The 17,408-nt window shown below is 35.6% G+C and overlaps 1 protein-coding gene and 1 long non-coding RNA gene across 2 annotated transcripts in view; both read right to left on the minus strand.

Annotated features, from left to right (window-relative positions):
* The window catches only part of LOC310894935 (uncharacterized protein), a 184,318-nt gene that overhangs the window by 127,961 nt on the left and 38,949 nt on the right, over positions 1-17,408 (minus strand). The gene's annotated exons all lie outside the window — the stretch shown is intronic.
* On the minus strand, positions 1,488-16,593 carry LOC310894938. The gene is made up of 3 exons (XR_014580304.1): positions 15,384-16,593; positions 4,247-4,361; positions 1,488-2,584 (listed from the first exon to the last, which is right to left on the minus strand). It is a non-coding gene; the product is annotated as an uncharacterized lncRNA (long non-coding RNA).

Here is a 17,408-nt window from a genome sequence, read left to right on the forward strand (position 1 = left end):
CAAATGACAAACAGAGTTGCTTTCTTGACAGAAAATTACATGCAATAGCTCAAATGACCAAAAAGGAGGATACCTCTGTGGACATGATCTATGCAGCATGCCACAGGGAAACCCATCTGTGGTCTGTTTCATGCTGCACAAACACAGGGTGCCCAGTATCTGAAGGGGTGTATGATTTACTTGATATCTATATTCCTCCTTTTTATTCTATTCTATTAAAAAAGCTTCTTTCTTAAGCCGTTTGCTGTCAGGACTTTCTTACCAAGATCCAGAAAGCCATGCACCATGTCTCATCTCACCACCTCCCAGGTCAGAACAGTGGGACAGTAAGAAACCAGGATTTTCCTCGAGAAAGGATTCAAAAAACAAGACAAAGAAAATGTGCTGGGGTGAAACTGTAGGTTGGAGAATTTGGCCAACAACCATTATAAACCGGAAAATATCACCAAGCTTCAGCATCAAGCAAATATCAGCTTAGCTTTCTACAAAACAGTTTTTACCCTTTGTGTTAATATAAAAGCTTTAAAAAAAATGTGTTCAGAGTAGGACAAATTCTTTAATTTGGCAAAACATAGCTGGTAACTTGCAACACAGCCAAAGGTATAGGAACAGCTTCAACCGTTACAGGAGTGGCACTCTATTTATCTGCAAATGGAGACTAAAAATTGAGCTGAGAAGAAAATTACATTCAATGCAGAAGGATCAGAAGATTCAGGGTAAAAGGGGGAGAGCCTGAGACAGCTATCTCACCTGCTATTTGTCTGCAAGTCACAAACCAAGATATTACAGAACATTTCCAGTACTTGTTGCTACATGAACAGCAAGCTAATAGACTTTAAACAAGCTACCCATGCTTGCAAGACTAACTGAACGTTGTCTTGGAACAGCATCAAAAAAAAAAAAAAAAAAACCAGTTTTAACTCTTCACAGACTTAATGTAAGTCAGTTTCACAGACTTAATGGAAAATTATTGTTAAATCCTTGGCTTAGAAGTAAATCACAGGAGAAAGTGAAGGTTATCAGTACAGCTTCCCCATCACCACAGACTTTAAGAATCATGTCCTGGGGATGGGCAGTTACAATCATAAAGTAATACTAGCTGGAGTAGGAGTTACTTTACAGATTCAAATCTTAGTGATGTACACAGTGATCAAGTAGAAAGCTAAAAATGATTCAGTGCTACCTGTAGTTTGGGATACTATAATTCTATTCTATTAATATTTTCAGATTTTTTTTTTAAGGATCATACAAAATTACACATCAAGAAAGTTTTTTGAGTATCCCTTGACACCCCTCGCCCCCCCGCCCCCCTTTTTTTTTCCTACATAAATCAACCAAGAGCCCAATGATTACTAAATTTTCTTTCGAAGTGTTAAAAAATGAGCATTTCTTAGAGTTGTATTTGGTAGTAGGTACAAAAATAAGGAAAATTGTGAAATGATGTTGAAATTTTCAACAAATTAAACATATAAAAATATTTTTTCAGCATATTTAAAATTATTATCTTACATAAAATAACCTTCATTTACCACTTATTGGATGGGCATCTACTGTAGTCAAAAATGCCCCCAAATAATATATGAGTTAATTTAGTTTGGTACAGAGAGTAGAAGTTTTGGAATACCTCCTTTCCCTTGATTCTGGTGTTTGCAGAAATACTCCTACAAAACTTCAAGTACACATTTGCCATTTTACTATTAAATTATTTATTATAAAGATTTATAAATAATACACCACAATTTATGTGCATTAGAAAAGAATATGTTAGTGAACTTGTATTAGTATAACAATAAATAAATAAATATACTTCATAGCAGATTATTTTGTAAACAAGGGGATGTATTTAAGTCACAATTAAACCCAAGCAATTTAGGGAGGAAAAACCTGACAAATTTCTAGTGGTGACCTATATCACTAACAGCAAGATTTCCTCTTAACTCTAAGTACCTACACAGACAATTAAGCAGAACTTCCAGCCCCACCATAATCACACCATCTGGAAACGCCTATGAGCTTTTTAACAATGTGTATTTATTGCTGGTTTACAGTTTCTGCTATGGGCTGTAAGATCTGCCATACCCTATTAAGTTCCGAATAGATCACCTTGGGATTGCTCTAATTTTCTGTTTGGTTGTTACACTAAACATTTGTAACTACTCAAATTAAATAGCCACTGCATTAATATGTACCCATGTTTTCAAAGAAATACAATATTTCTATTCTGTGCATAAAAATTTGTAAAGTATAGTTTGTATACTCCTAACGCTACCTGTAAATTACTTTCTTATGCTATTAAAATTCCAAGTAGTGATGAGGAACTGATAACCATGCTTCAAAAATGCTTGGTAATTTTCTAGCGATCTGTAAAAAAAAATTTAACATTTTTTCAGTTGAATTTGTTATCTGAAGCATGGTAAGATAACCACATTTCCAGGAGGTAGAACAGATGAGTCAAGGAAACTCAGTGGGCAGCAGTACCAACAGAGAACGTAGGCACATATAAGATGACAACCCTCTTAGAAAATTGTTTTACAGATTTCTTTGCAGCAGGTCACAGCTGAAGCCCAAAAACAATTGTGTCAACCTGCAAAGAAGAACATCCTTCAGTCACACTTTTTCAACTCTGCCTAATAAAGTCAAGGTCATTTTGCAAAACTAAAGTAGGTAAGTCCAAACTGATTGAGTTAATTTTGACAGAAACTCTGGTCACTAAAGTGTAAGATCTTTTACAGATGAGATCTGGTAATATTTGCAGTAGTTTAAGACATTGCTGAATCTCTGTAAAAAAAAATCATCTTACAGAAGAACTCAGCATACACTAACCCTGAAGCAATTTCCATTCTCAGCCCAGACTTTTGGCCCAAGTCATTTAATCAAAAATTAAAGCTAATTTGCTGAGCTAAACTGGAACAGCTGAAGCACCCCCACATACTCCATTCTGCTGACTCTGCAGTAGAACAGTAACATCTGGAAAAGGGGCAATAATAAATGCCTGGGAGCTGCCTTAAAAAGCAGCAGTTGCTTGCTCAGTGAAGGTGAATCAAAGCTGTGAATAAATAGTATGTGTTTTTTTTTAACAACAAAATAAGGGTATTTATTTTTGTATGTTAATAGTTGCAAAACAGAGAAAATATTTAAAGTTATTTGATGTTTTCTGCTAATAAAACATAACTGAATATTCTAGTAAGATTTATTACAAAATATTAAAAAATAAATAAAGCCCTTAAATAAATAAACCAACTAATTAGTCCAAAGCAATATATCACCAGCTTTGTCTCTCACCTTAGGATCTTTAATTTAAAAAGCCAAGTTCTCTTTATCACTTCACAGAGGAAGAAAAACTATCTCTAGTTTATCAGAAAAGCTCTTATCCAGCTCTAATTTCACTCAGCAGTAAACAAAGATTTAATCTTATTTTGATTACATACTGACTGCATATTGGAATAACACAGGGGCCATTTAAGGTTTCAGTCTTTATTTGTAGACCCTGATTTTCATCTTAGTAGATCACTGGGGAACGTAAATTTTCTTAAAAGTCCTTTTATGTAGACTGGTGGTAGGTTAAGATCCAGCAGGTTGGATGCATTCCTAATTAGGAAAACTATACTAACTGAAACTCTTCCAGAATGTCTCTCACAGGAAAATTTGGACGGAGCAGCCACAAGAGCATAACCACACCACTCCATAACATGTAATCTCTTTCCATTTGTTAAGTAGAATAAATGTAAAAGGGGGATAGCAATAGCTAATATATATATTTTTTTCTGATTTATATCAGATAGCGTTAATGCATTTCTCAAAACAAAACGCTAGGCAAAAAAAACTGACACCAGCAGGTCCAGCCCAGTTTAGACCACCTCAGCATTTCCATGTTCTGGTTGGCAGCCCAGGGAAGTTTCACATCAGGTAATGCAACCTCCCCTCCATGAAGAGGCTGCTTTTTCAATGATTACTGGTTTTTTATTATTTTTTTTTCTTCAAATAGAGTGTCAACATAAACCACAAACAGCCCTGCTATCCAACGTAGTTCCAGCATAATCTCTGTGAGTTTCCTCATATCTAAGGCCAACTAGCAGCTCTTATTTGGATTACTATTGCCCTCTGGCCTCCCACCCCTGCTATATTACAGGAAGGTAATGATGCTAACATTTATTTAACAAAGTTCATCCCTGCTACTTTCTTTTATTATTATTATTATTATTATTTATATTTATTTATTTCCTCTACTTACTGGAGGAATACTAACCATGGGCCAATGTAGTCCGTGTCCCATACAAGCATTGCTTTTGGATAGGCTTCACCTCATGACAATGTCATAAGCGTTTGTATTTTCCCATAATAAGTCTTGTAGTTACAGCTACCTGGAATTAATGAGGAAAGTATCAGAATCCAATTAAAAATGTCATTAAATGTCTGTGAGAGAAAGAGAAGGAGAGCAGGAAATGTGAAGACAGAACTAAAAGTTTCCAGAAGAAAAAGAAACAAAGGCTGATTTGAAAAATATTTATGTTTTGCTTTGCAACATTCAGCAAAATGTCAGAAGGAACGGACATATCAAATAATAAAAGATGAGATTTTTTGACAATGACCTCTTGAACAAAATTGTGTGGAATGTAATTCCCTGAGACTTATTCACTAGAATTCTGCATGAACATTGAAGACCATGTTAATATATCACTTTGGAAAGAAAGGTGGAATTATGTTTCCATGAAAATATGTAGCCTTCCTTTATGAAGTTTTCTTATGTTAGGAAAGGCACAAATGAAAATGCAGTTAGCCTCTCTTATTAACGCAGACATCACACTTAACATGATTGATTTTTTAATTTTGTGAATAAATAATAGGAACGTGCTTATGTGGCTTTCACATGGAAGAATTCATTTCAGATTACTACTGAAAAATGTACAGTCCTGCTTGTTGTCAAATTAACCTACATACATAATTATACTACTTAAAAAAAAATAAAAATTGTCAGAGTAAAAATATTTCCTGTATTTTAACCGTCAGATATTTTCCTGAGAATAAACTATGCAAAAGAGATTCAGATAACCTGAATAGTGAAAATATGCATTAAAAAGAGGAAATTAAAAATGTCTCTTCAATGAACATAGATCTGTTTTCAAAGCAGTCTTAATGCATGCGTTTTTGTAAGAGCTAGCAGATTTTAAACTGGAACTGGATAGAGCTCATCAGTGAAATAATAGACTTTTCATTGAGCTTAAAATGTATTTAAAGCACTTAGCTTTACTAATTTTCTGCTTATTGAGCCCTAATTTACGTCATTGTAAATCTGAAATAACACTGTTGATGTCAAATGCTGTTACATAGGTTTCATATCAATTTAAACGATAGCAAAATCAATCCATAAGTTTGTTCTAGTTCTGCTTCATCATTAGTATGTTATGGGTGGGACTTAACAGATAATTTGTTGCAGAAAAGCAAATGATTTGAATTACAATGCATTCATTTTCACAGCACTACTTCCATCTGCCTAGCTTCTCTGGAGGGTTAGTTCTGTTTGACATATCATTATATTTTTAGTTATAATCTTTTATTAACAGCAAGCAAATCAGTTGACAGTGCAAAACATTCTTTCATGAGCAGTAAAAGATAGGCAAACACTACTTATAAAATAGAAAAAGTATATGACAGAGTTGAGGTAATACAAATTATAGGTTACGCTGAACATAAATATTGTCAGAAGCATTAGATCAAAGTCTTGTTTCTAATTAACTCATCCAATTCTAATGTTTCCCTAAGTAATATTGTTCTGTTGTTACATGTTGCTAGCATTATTTTTACTCCAACTCTCTTGTGTCTTTATTGCAGTAATCATATTCCTTTAGGGCTCAATTCTGCGGTCTTCACTCAATCTAAATTTCCAGTTTAGTCTAAGGGCAGGATTTGCTTGAACAAGGACAAAAGAATTTAGTCTCTAGGTTGTAGTTATATATGTATTCTCAAAGCCTAAATAAGTTTTATTTTAGCAGTCTAGAATTTAACATGGATCAGAATAGTCTTAAATTCTAACCCATTTTCTGGTTCTGAATTTTGTATGAAATTATATTAGCTTCCTTTTTCCATTAACATTACCACCAATAAGATAGGTATAATAACGAGCATTAAGTTTCTCTGACAGATAATTTGATTAAAAGCTCTGCATACCTATTATAGGTCAGGTGTTGAGAGAAATCTCTCACACAGTATAAAGCTCAGATCACCCACTTAACATCTTCCTTATTATAAGATTAGGAAGGGATTCCAGAGCAAAATCTACTTGGGTAATTTGGAGTCAATCAGGAAGTGCTTAAAAACTAGCAGTAAGTTGTAGCTGAAGGACAAGTTAGTCTGCAGGAAACCGTGACATTTTGAGTGCAGAAAAGCGGCATGCAACTATCTTTGCTTCTCACTCTCCAGCCATACCACACAGACAAGAATTACATTCTGCAGGCAAACAAATGTTATTAGTTTATTTTTCCAAGGTCTCACACATATTTCACTCTACTGCTTGGCACGTTTTATACAAGTCAAACAGCTACCCTGCATATCAGAAAAGTGTCATATCTCAACTTCTCAAAGTCAAACAGGATATAAAACAATGCACATTGTTCAGTTCCAAATATGCAACAAGGGGACAAATTAACCATCTGTAAGAATATCAGCAATTCTCTTGTCCCAATAGAATTGCGCCATCTACTTTGAACTCTCACAGAAAATGTTCTCTAAATAAACTGCATCTTGATAATAATAACTTCTAAATGATATTGGAAGGACTAAAACATATATTGATGTAGACAATGTATGTGATTTTATATAACAGTTGGAGCTCAGATATAGATTTTATGCTGCTGCAGAGCACAAATACAGATTCCCTGAGAGAGCATACAAAGCTTTCTAAAGGGATGGAAAACATGAACTCTTGCCCCACATTACACTGCCCTGCAGGTTTCACAGCATCTGTCTTTAGATAACTGTTGCATCTCCCCTTAGCAAAACATTCCTTGTACATGAATCTAATGTATATTTATTGAGAGGAGTGTGCTGGAGAAAGGCCTGAGCTTTAAATCATGTGCACTATGATCTGAAATCTGGGTCACCAATGACTTCAAAAGCCACCATTGAAATGCCTTTTTTACCTTCATCTGCATTTATACAGTTGTACACTATTTTCTTTACGACCAAAACAAATAAAAATATTTTTTCTGACATATTCATTTACATCATATATTCCATTTTGCTAACCTGGTTTTCCTTCACATGGATCACTTCACTTTTCCTTCACATGCATTCCAGTTTTAACACCTCCATCCTGCCAACCCCCAACATCTTTATTTTGCTTAGATTTCTGTAATACAGCATTCTTGTTATTATTTATATATCTATATTACTACATGTATGCCTTCACTTCTGTGAAGTTAAACTCACAAGTTACAATTGAGTAAAAACATTTTTTTTTAATGTAATGAGCTAATGTAACTCTTTCCTCTAGGCACGTCATCAAAAATACCTGTGCCCTGACTTACCCATTTTGTAAGAAGGCTATTATGATGTTTCTAAAAATATTGTTTCTATAAACCTGAACATAAAATTATTTGATTAAAAAAAAAAAAGAACAAAAAGCTTTGATCAAGGAAAAGAAAATTGATCCCAACTGAATTAATTAGATAAGGATTAATATACTCTTTTCAATCTGTAATTTTCATTATGGGTTAACATCTCTGAAGATGTTAATTGAATTGTGAAAGTTAACACTGCCTTCATAACAGTGGTCAGAGTTCAAATACAGCATTTTATTTTTTGGAGGTGAAAACATTTCTTATGTTTTGTTCTTCCCGTAAGAATAAAACTAATATTTTATAATCAAGCTGGATTATCCATGTGTGAGGATTATGTATCATATGGACGAAAGTGACTGGTTCATTAACAAAAACCTCCTAGTCAAGCATTAGGGGACGCTAATGAATATAAAGCAACCTCTATAATTTTCTAATGGATACATTTTTTTTCCAATCTGAGCACTCTATATATCCTTAATAACAATTTATTTTTCAAGGTTCTAGTCATGATATCACTCTCCATATCTGAGACCGGAAGAAGCTGTTTGGAGATCATGAAGTCCTATGCTAACTTCTACCTCCAGCTTAATTATTGCAAACTATCTCTAGCTCACATAAAAGCCAATTAAGAGGCACCATGAGTAGCCATATTTGATATAAATAGTATCAATGGCTCACATTCTCTCAGCATTATTTGGTTTCAACACTTAAAGCATGAGTAACTATAGAAAAAAAATGTATTACTCCTGAGGCAGAATAAAGTTCTTAAAGGGGGACTTCTTCAGGCTGTAAAAACTGGTAAGTTTATCTAGCCTTTATTAGTCTTTCTAAGTCGCAAGTAGCATACTCTCCACTCTAACAGCTAAAGATCTCTGTGAAACTCTGGTGAATCTGAAACACATGAATGCCTGTAACAGTGGTGCTAACCACTGGATAAGATGAGGCTGTTTTACTAAAAAAACAAAAACAAAAACAAAAAAAACACCAACCAACAAAGCATACCAAAATAAACAAATAAATGAATCAGAAGGATAGTTACTGAAATAACCACAAAAAGTATTTTTTCTATATGTTACCATAATGTTTAATGTCCTACTTGTTACTCAGTAAGATCAGACAACTTTGTGCTGTAACTGAATCTATATAGGTACACAAAGAGAACACTTTCTGCCATTTAGTTTCTGCCCTCCATTTCAAAGATGTCTACCTTTTTAGCATTTTTGCATTACCGGAGCTCCAAATTTTCTCTTAAGTAACCTGCCTGTGCAAAACTCTACAGCAGTCAGGATAGGAGGATCTTTAGAGGACTGAGCTAGGATTACCTGTCAAAAGTGCTAGCTTCAAATGTTCTTGGAACACTGTAATAAGATGTTTAAATCAAAACATTTATGTTTTCAAAGGCACCGTTTCCATAGATATAATGGTAAATCATGAAGAAGCAGTAGGCCAAGGGCTTTGCCTTTGCAAAGCAGTTCCTTTCAACCCACTGCATACACAGGAATATGCAGACAAACTCACGTAAAAACAAAAGCCTTAAAGATTCTATAATAGCCTCTGTCAAGGAGTGAGGGAGGAGCTGACAGTGACGGGTGTACCCTTTTACTGTGCTCAGCATGCTCCTGAAGGCCACCTTAAGTCAAGGGATGTCCTCTCCTGTCCTGGCTAAGTCATCCTCACACATAGAGGGTAGTTCAGCTGCTGGACCTGAAATACTCTGTCCACTGAACACTGATGTTGCTGGGTGCAACTGCAGGTAAAAATGACAACATTTATCTGTACGTCACCTGATGGTCCTTCTACAACTGAAAAATACCTTTACCCTGGACTGGAAAAGCAGCATCAAGCAGCTATATGATACTCAATATCTGTGCTAAATTCTGATTTTTTTTTCCCTTGAGAAACTATTGCATCTAGATTTACATAGAAAGAAAAAAGAAAAAAAGCTTGCTTATTTTCTTTCCCTCAACTATTAAGATGGTGATATGCAAGCTCTCTAGTCTATGTATATCTTTGTGATTTAAGGAGAGGATCCAAAGTCCAGTGAAGAATTTTCTACTTCTGAAGCACACGTACCCTCTGCATAAAAACTGCAACAAAAATGTAATTAAAAAGTAACCTGACATGGCTTCAACGATTCCAGTCTAATGAGAATTAATCCCTGATTTAAGTAAATTAACTCTCAGGTCTTAATTTGCTAAGATAAATAAGGAACACTGTAAGGGAATCTAAGAAAAGAATAGTGTGCTAGAATGTTTCAGCCTTCTACGTGGCTTCATCCCCTAAATTTTTGACTAAAAAAGAAAAATATGTTTAATTTCCAGTATCTTCTGTATTGAATAACAAGGTGTTGTTTTTTTTTGCAAAGTGAATAGCATCCAAAACACTGTATATGTGAGTGTTCATGCACCTATGCATCTTTGTCCTACATTCCCAATTCATTTGTCTTAGACTAGTCACATTAGATGTGAGTGAAATATTTTAAATAAATGAGTTAGGACCACTTCATATCATAACACACAGTAAGACAAGAGTCTACCATCTCATGGAAGCTCTGAATCACAGCAAGACACTTTAACAAGATGTAGTTGTGTTTGTCTGTAGCACTGAAAAATGCTATAGAAGGTTAGAAATTAACGATGCTGCTTCTGACTTCTGCTTAACATGTAAAAACATCCGGGATTTCTGAAGATGTGCCTGATTTCAGAGGATGTTCATAATTAATTGAGTATTCATTATTCCTAATTTACCATTATTTGTTCTGTTTCTCCATTTTCAGAGTCTGGTTTAGCTATCATAAATGACATTTAACTTATCAACTACAGTTGGTGGTAATCAAAGCTATTTTTAAACCCCTTCATAGGCGAAAATTGTTTTTAAGAGTTACTAGCTGAAACCACACAAACAACATATGTATTAGAAGAAACAGAAACAGTTTGAAAATGACTGGCACATATGAAGAAAACAAACAAATGAAACTAATCAGATTTACATCTAAAATATGTGACAGATTATCTTCACTACAGTTTTGCCTGTTTGGAACTACCAGTATCTGAACTATATGAGATAGAGAACAAAAAACAGAGTGACTTGATGCTTGATAGCTTATACACATATACATCTAATAGAAGAATATTAATCTCCTGACATCATAGTCAACAAATAAAATGCTCATACACAGTTGCAGAAATTGTTTTTAAATTAGTAGGGTACCTAAGGACACTGAGAATCAAGAAGGCATAGAAATAGCATACATAAGATGGGTATTTAAGATCATGTTTAGAAAGAATGAAATATTTTGCTCTGTTTAATATAAAAGAAATGCACAAGTGATGTAAGTCTATCAGTAATTTATTTTATTATTATTTTGAATCAAGTTCTGTCCTTGAAGTGGTCTGTGGCTTCTCATTTTTGAGAGCTGGTCACAAGAGGGCAACATAGTTACATATGTATGGAGCAGTTCTGACATTCCACCCAATGGAAATTAGTAGTACAACCAAAAATAAGTATTAAAATTGCTTATTGATCACTGTTTCTAGATGAGTAAATAGATTAAAATTTCAACAGGTAACCTTAACTTCTATACAGGTTTTACAGTACTATCTGGACAGAGTATGAAATTGTATTTTCAAGCAACATGTAGAAGTTGCATACAATTTTCATCACGTTCTTAGAGGATGTGACTGCTCTCTTTGGAAAACCATGCAACTTTTGCCAGATCTACACAAGCATAGAAAACAAAAACAAACAAAAAAAAAAGACAAGTAAAGTAGAGAGTAGTCTGAAAATGCCACTGTTGTTGGAATTTTATCATCTCTGTTTTTCTGATGTCCTCTTTTAACTCTTTGATTGCATACTATTTTTATCTGTAGGAGCCCTGCCTTACTTGCAGAAACTAAAACGGGTAGTTTAGTGACTTGGGAATATGAGATATTTGGGTAGAATATTGATAAAGCATTCAACCTTATTTTCCTCGTTATTTTCTTAATAAGATCAACAGTATCAACATAAACACTTAAGTGAGACATAAGTTAAAAAAATATTTTGTTTGAATATAAATATTCTCCTTGATAAGCAATGGAAAGCCTTCCAATAATTTCAAAGTGAGTTTTTATTCAGATCTAGCATCACATCTAGCTCTTATAGACAAAGCTTTGTATATCTGATACTCTGAAAAGACAAAGACTATCTTATTTTCACAGTGCTGATTATCACCTTCAAGGTTATTCACTATGCTTCATATTAGATGTAAGTCATAGAACACACAAAAGAGCCAACAGAATTCCCAGTATAGGTGCAATGCTTGATCAGCAATATTGTCATTATTAATTACCACAACAACATCTCAAATTGTGTATATGAAGTCAACTGGAACAAGACTTCCAAGGACTCTTTGACAATGTCAGACAAAAATAAGTTACAATCACTATAGTATCAGATGTGAACAACCTTCTTGTTGTACTGCAGTCAATGGCAAAACTCCCACAAACATCAGAAAGACCTGAAGTTCATTTTGTGACAGTCATCTATGAGCCACACAACTACCACTGCCATTTGGTAGTAAAGTAAAGTAAAAACAATTAGTCTTTCTACAACATGCTTGTAAATGGACGCATATTCATCATCTAGAGTGCCTGAATTCCTAACCTATATATTGAAAACTCTGTAAAGCCAAAGTCCAGCCTTCCTAGAGAACAGAGACTTAAATATGCAGATATGTTACTTGCTCAATGCATTTCTGAAAAATATGTGTAGACTTGTTTTTCACAGAAATTGAGTATTTTGTTAGGTTTTCATGTCAAAGTAAGCCTGCCACTCTTCCCTTGTACGTTCCAAAATTTTAAAGTTGTTCTTTTATCTGGAGTTAAAGTAAGCTGGTAAGAGGAAAAAGAGAGGATACAAAGAAGATAAAAAATAAAATTAAAATGAGGTGAGGGGTCTGGAGAACAAGTCTTACGAGGAGCGGCTGAGGGAGCTGGGGTTGTTTAGCCTGGAAAAGAGGAGGCTCAGGGGAGACCTTATTGCTCTCTATAGGTACCTTAAAGGAAGCTGTAGAGAGGTGGGGGTTGGTCTATTCTCCCACGTGCCTGGTGACAGGACGAGGGGGAATGGGCTAAAGTTGTGCCAGGGGAAGTTTAGGTTGGATGTTAGGAAGAACTTCTTTACTGAAAGGGTTGTCAGGCATTGGAATTGACTGCCCAGGGAGGTGGTTGGGTTGCCATCCCTGGAGGTCTTTAAAAGACGTTTAGATGTAGCCCTTAGTGATATGGTTTAGTGTAGGACTTGTTAATGTTAGGACAGAGGTTGGACTAGACGATCTTAGAGGTCTCTTCCAACCTAGACGATTCTTTGATTCTGTGAAAAAAACAAATTCCAGAAAGAAAAATATTGGTAAACCAAATGCTATATTAAAAGGCAAAATCATAAACATTAGAATAAACAAAAGGGGTATGAATATTTTAAGTTAACTGAAGTTTGATGATTTTTATTCTGTGGGAAACAAAAAAAAAATTCTTTTTTTTTTTTTTTGGACATATTTTTCATTTCTAACCAAAGCAAAATTAGGCTTGGTGACTTCTCTTACATTATATTGTTTATGGAGGGACTTAACAAAATCCTAATTTAATGTGAAATTTGTTTTGAAAATGTGGTCTGTAACATTTAATCCCAGACCTTTAAATGTCAAGATCCTTCTTTATATCAAAATCTCATAGTGGGGAGGCAGAAACAAGGTGTTAGTCATATTTATTGATCATGTCCTCACAGTCTCTCGTTGCTTTTCTTCTTCCTACTTAAACTTGCATAGCACACAAGGCCCATGATCTGACTCTCTTAAAGCTGTCCTGAATGAGGTCATCTTATTATGTTAACAGTTCTTCACAGATTTCAGCATCCTATCTCCTCTTCATTTCTTGTTGTTCATTGTGATCCAGATCCTTATGTCAGAATCTAGTCACACTTCTTTCTAGATCTTTAACCTCCACAAACACACACACCTTAATGTCTTGAGACTTCACAGAATCTATACTGCAGAGTTAATATATGTTATCTATTCTCAGATAATCTCATGAAGAGCAAGCCTAGGTTTTATGGAGAAGGTATGCTGGACAGTTACTGAATTGATGCATAATATAATTATGTTAACAGCTGAAAGGCTGTTAAACTACAATCTTCGTAGGCCACCTAAGATGAGCTAAAAATACTGCCACATTAATGGTAACTCAGGGGAAATACAGGCATGTCACACATGATCAGTCCTACTGACTGTCATGTATGTATCTACGAAATCTATACTTGACTTGTGTGGGGAAAAAAGTAAGTGATGCACAGAAGAATACAAGCAAGCAAAAACACATGCCTTGGTGACTGCCATCTAAAGGAAGAGAAAAATCTGCTGAAGCCTTTTAAAGCAAAATTCTTTATTAAGATGTAGGATATAGAGAGAATTTAATCCCAAGGTAATGTAAAATTATACCTGTATAAAATTGTATGAAGAACAAACCAAAGTAGTAGAACAACGTGAATTCCTCTAAGGCTGCAGAGCAGAAAACTTAGGAGCTGATCTTTCTTAGTAGTTATAAGAAATAGTAATTGGAAGGAGCCCCCGAGTGCAATAATCAGACCAAGCTTCACTGTTTGAACTGATATACCCTTTTAACCTACAAGAAATCTGTAGGTAGATAATCTCAAAGAGATCATTTCTAATGTTATTTCTGTAATTTTACCTGACTGTGCATCTCACAAAAAAAAAAAAAAAAAAAAAAAACACATCACAGCAAAATATACAATAAGGTTTAAGAATGATAGTGGGCTGTGAAAAATAATAAGTGCATGAGGTATTCAGTTTTCCATATACTGCAGAGATTTATTTTAATCCTTATATATTCATTTTCACTACTTCTGGGATAATTCTGTGTGCATTCCCCTGTGGAACACAAGCCATTCTCCAAGAAGAGGTCAGCTACCTGAAAACTCCCTCCACTTCCTTCTTCAATAAACCCAACATGAGTGAATAATTAAGGAGATTTCAACAAGCAAGCCTCTCCTATCTCCTACTGGTCAGGTCTTTTAAAGGTATTATTATCCCCTAATGACCTGTAAAATCTCAGAAAGAAAGGCAACACATAAAAGTCCAACAGCCTTCTTTCTCTGCTTAGCTTCAGCATGATGGAAATCTGGAACCCTGACTGTATTATGGCCCTGTGTCAACTCCTCTGCTACTGTCACCCATGGTAGCTCTCTTTTCATGACAAGTTCCTCCTCCTCACTAGCTTTTGCTTTCTCACTGCCAGTGAAATTCACACACATTCTGTTGTACAGCTGCATTTCAGGCTGTCATTCAGGACCTCATCCAAAGTCCAGTGAATCTTCCCAAAATTTTATGATGTTTTGAATCTGATCTGGATGTCAAAAATAATAAAGGACTTGATTAATTGGCCTTTTATGTTTCCTGCTTTCACCTTATTCAAGACTATTTTGACACTCCCTTCAAAGTGCAAAAGAAATTCAAGAACCTTTTTCCCATGTGTTCACAAAAAAATGTGAATTCCTTGCAATAGAAAAACACAGCAGAAATTTCACTGTAGGAGTACTGTGAGGGATGAAGAAGTGCTGCAGGCTGCACTAAATCCTGTGGAAAGTGCTAACCCAGTATCTAGTTAGAATACTTCCCTATGAAAGAGACTGTCCTACTTTCTCAGTCTTTAAATAACAAAGATAAATATAAAATAGGGAGAAGAAGAAATTCAGAAAGCTTTGAAACCGGTGTCCAGTTACTAATATTCTGACAAAGGCAAGACAAAAAATTCAGACCACCTGTGGTGGACTGACCTGGGCTGGCTGCCGATGTCCCACCCAGCTGCTCTCTCACTCCTCCCTCCTCAGCAGGACAGGGGGAGAAAATTAGATGGAAAACCTCATGGGCTGAGATAAAGTCTGGAGACTGCTCGTCAGTTACAATTAGGTACAAACCAGACTCGACTAGGGGAAGATTAATTTAATTTGCTCCCAATTAAAAATAGAGTTGGATGGTGCGAAACAAAGACAAAAACTAAAACACCTTCCCACCATGTCTTCCCAGCTCAGCTTCACTCCTCCACCCTCAGTCGCAGGGGCACTCACACCTTTACTCTGCTCCAGCACCGCCTCCTGCCCAGGGGCCACAGGGGGATCTCTGCTCAGCCCCTCCTGTCCTCCTCCTCCTCTCCCCCAGGTGCCGGCAGGGCTGTTTCTCCTCCTTTCCTCCTTTCTTTCTGCCGGCTGCCGGGCAGCGCTGTGCCCTCCTTTCTTCCCCAGGCTGTCTCTGAGGTGAAACGCCGCCATCTTGGCTGCTGGGCCCAGCCGTGCCCTGCCGTGGGGCCCCGGCCTACCGCACCCAGCAGCACCACAGCGACGCAGGGGCCTTGTGTGAAATACATACACCACCTCCAACACATGAGTTCGGGAAAGTCATAAATTAAAAATAAGAGTGTACCGGAAGTTTTTTGATCAAATTATTTGACAGCATGTAGTCAGCTGTGGAAATTAAAAATTTACATTCAAAATGCAACCTATATAGTAGCTTAAAAAAAAAAAAAAAAGTACCCTGCAGATGAAGCTTTCCAAATTGAACAATGCTCCTGGACACTAAATCACTCTAGGAAGTTTATTTAAAAGAGAAGTCTGAAGCCAGCAAGGAGGAATGCATAGTTGCTAATGCAGTGTATGAGCTCTGGTATTTAAAAATGTGGGACATTACAGTGTTTATTATTATTATTGTTGTTGTTGTTGTTATTTTTAACCACAGTTTATTCAGCCTGTCATTTGTCATTCCTTCTGTATGGAACAGTTGTTTGGCCATTCTGAAATATAAAATAACATGTTCAAAGTATTGGTAGAGCTGGTCCCATTTTAAAACATGTTGGTCTTGTAGTACATTTCTAATGAGAAAATTAATGGTATGCAAAAATAATTAACAACTGGATTTCACTCAGATTTTTGAGTGATGAGTTTTGTGGTGATTCTTTTATAAAGTCTGAAATTCCAGCAAAATATTTGTGTGAGCAGGAAGCTTTTCCCACAAGGGACATAGCAGGGCAGAACCTCCTACTCAGAATTCACTAATCCAAAGAGCTGAGCCAAATACTAATCTGATGTTGCTTCTGCAAGAATTTCTGTTCTACACAAGTTAAGAAGCTACCGTCTCCTTTCTTTTATCTCCTATCAATATACTCATTTTCAATAAAAGGAACAATTCAATAATTGGTATGAGAAATATCTTCTCAATGTTAGCAACCACCACATCATAGCAATAGGGATTTTCACTAACCTGAAGAATAATAGTCAGTCTTCAGAAGCATTTGAATCAGTAAGATTTATTTCTGTGCTGGAGTTAAAAATGTTTATCTGGCTACAAATAAGCCTTGATAATTCGATCTACCACATTCTATGTCAGAAGTTCAGGATTTAGTCCAAATGGCTTTGACAGGTTCCATACTTTATTATCTTGTACAGGTACTTTGGATTGATTGGGGCAATAGGCAAGAAAAAGTTTATTTTTCTTTTATTAGTTGTAGCACACACAGACAACAGGTAGGTAGCTCCTCTAGCTATACTATTTGCTATTGTTGCACTTTGGTAAAGACAACAGAATTCAATCACAAAATACTATAACTCTTCCTCATATGAAGGGGAAGAGGTGAGCAATGCCTGTCTGTAATTCCTCTGTCTTCAAGAGATTTTAAATCTATTCATTATCAGACTGAAGACATTCTGCATACGTCAACAAAAATAATAGTACCCATTGTCAGATGAACTGCATTTCCACAGCCTTTTTTTTTTTTTTGACAGAAAAGACAAGTAAATAACCCCCAATTT

The sequence above is a fragment of the Anser anser genome (genome assembly GCF_964211835.1).
Source record: "Anser anser genome assembly, chromosome: 2".
NCBI classification, from domain to species: Eukaryota; Metazoa; Chordata; class Aves; order Anseriformes; family Anatidae; genus Anser; species Anser anser.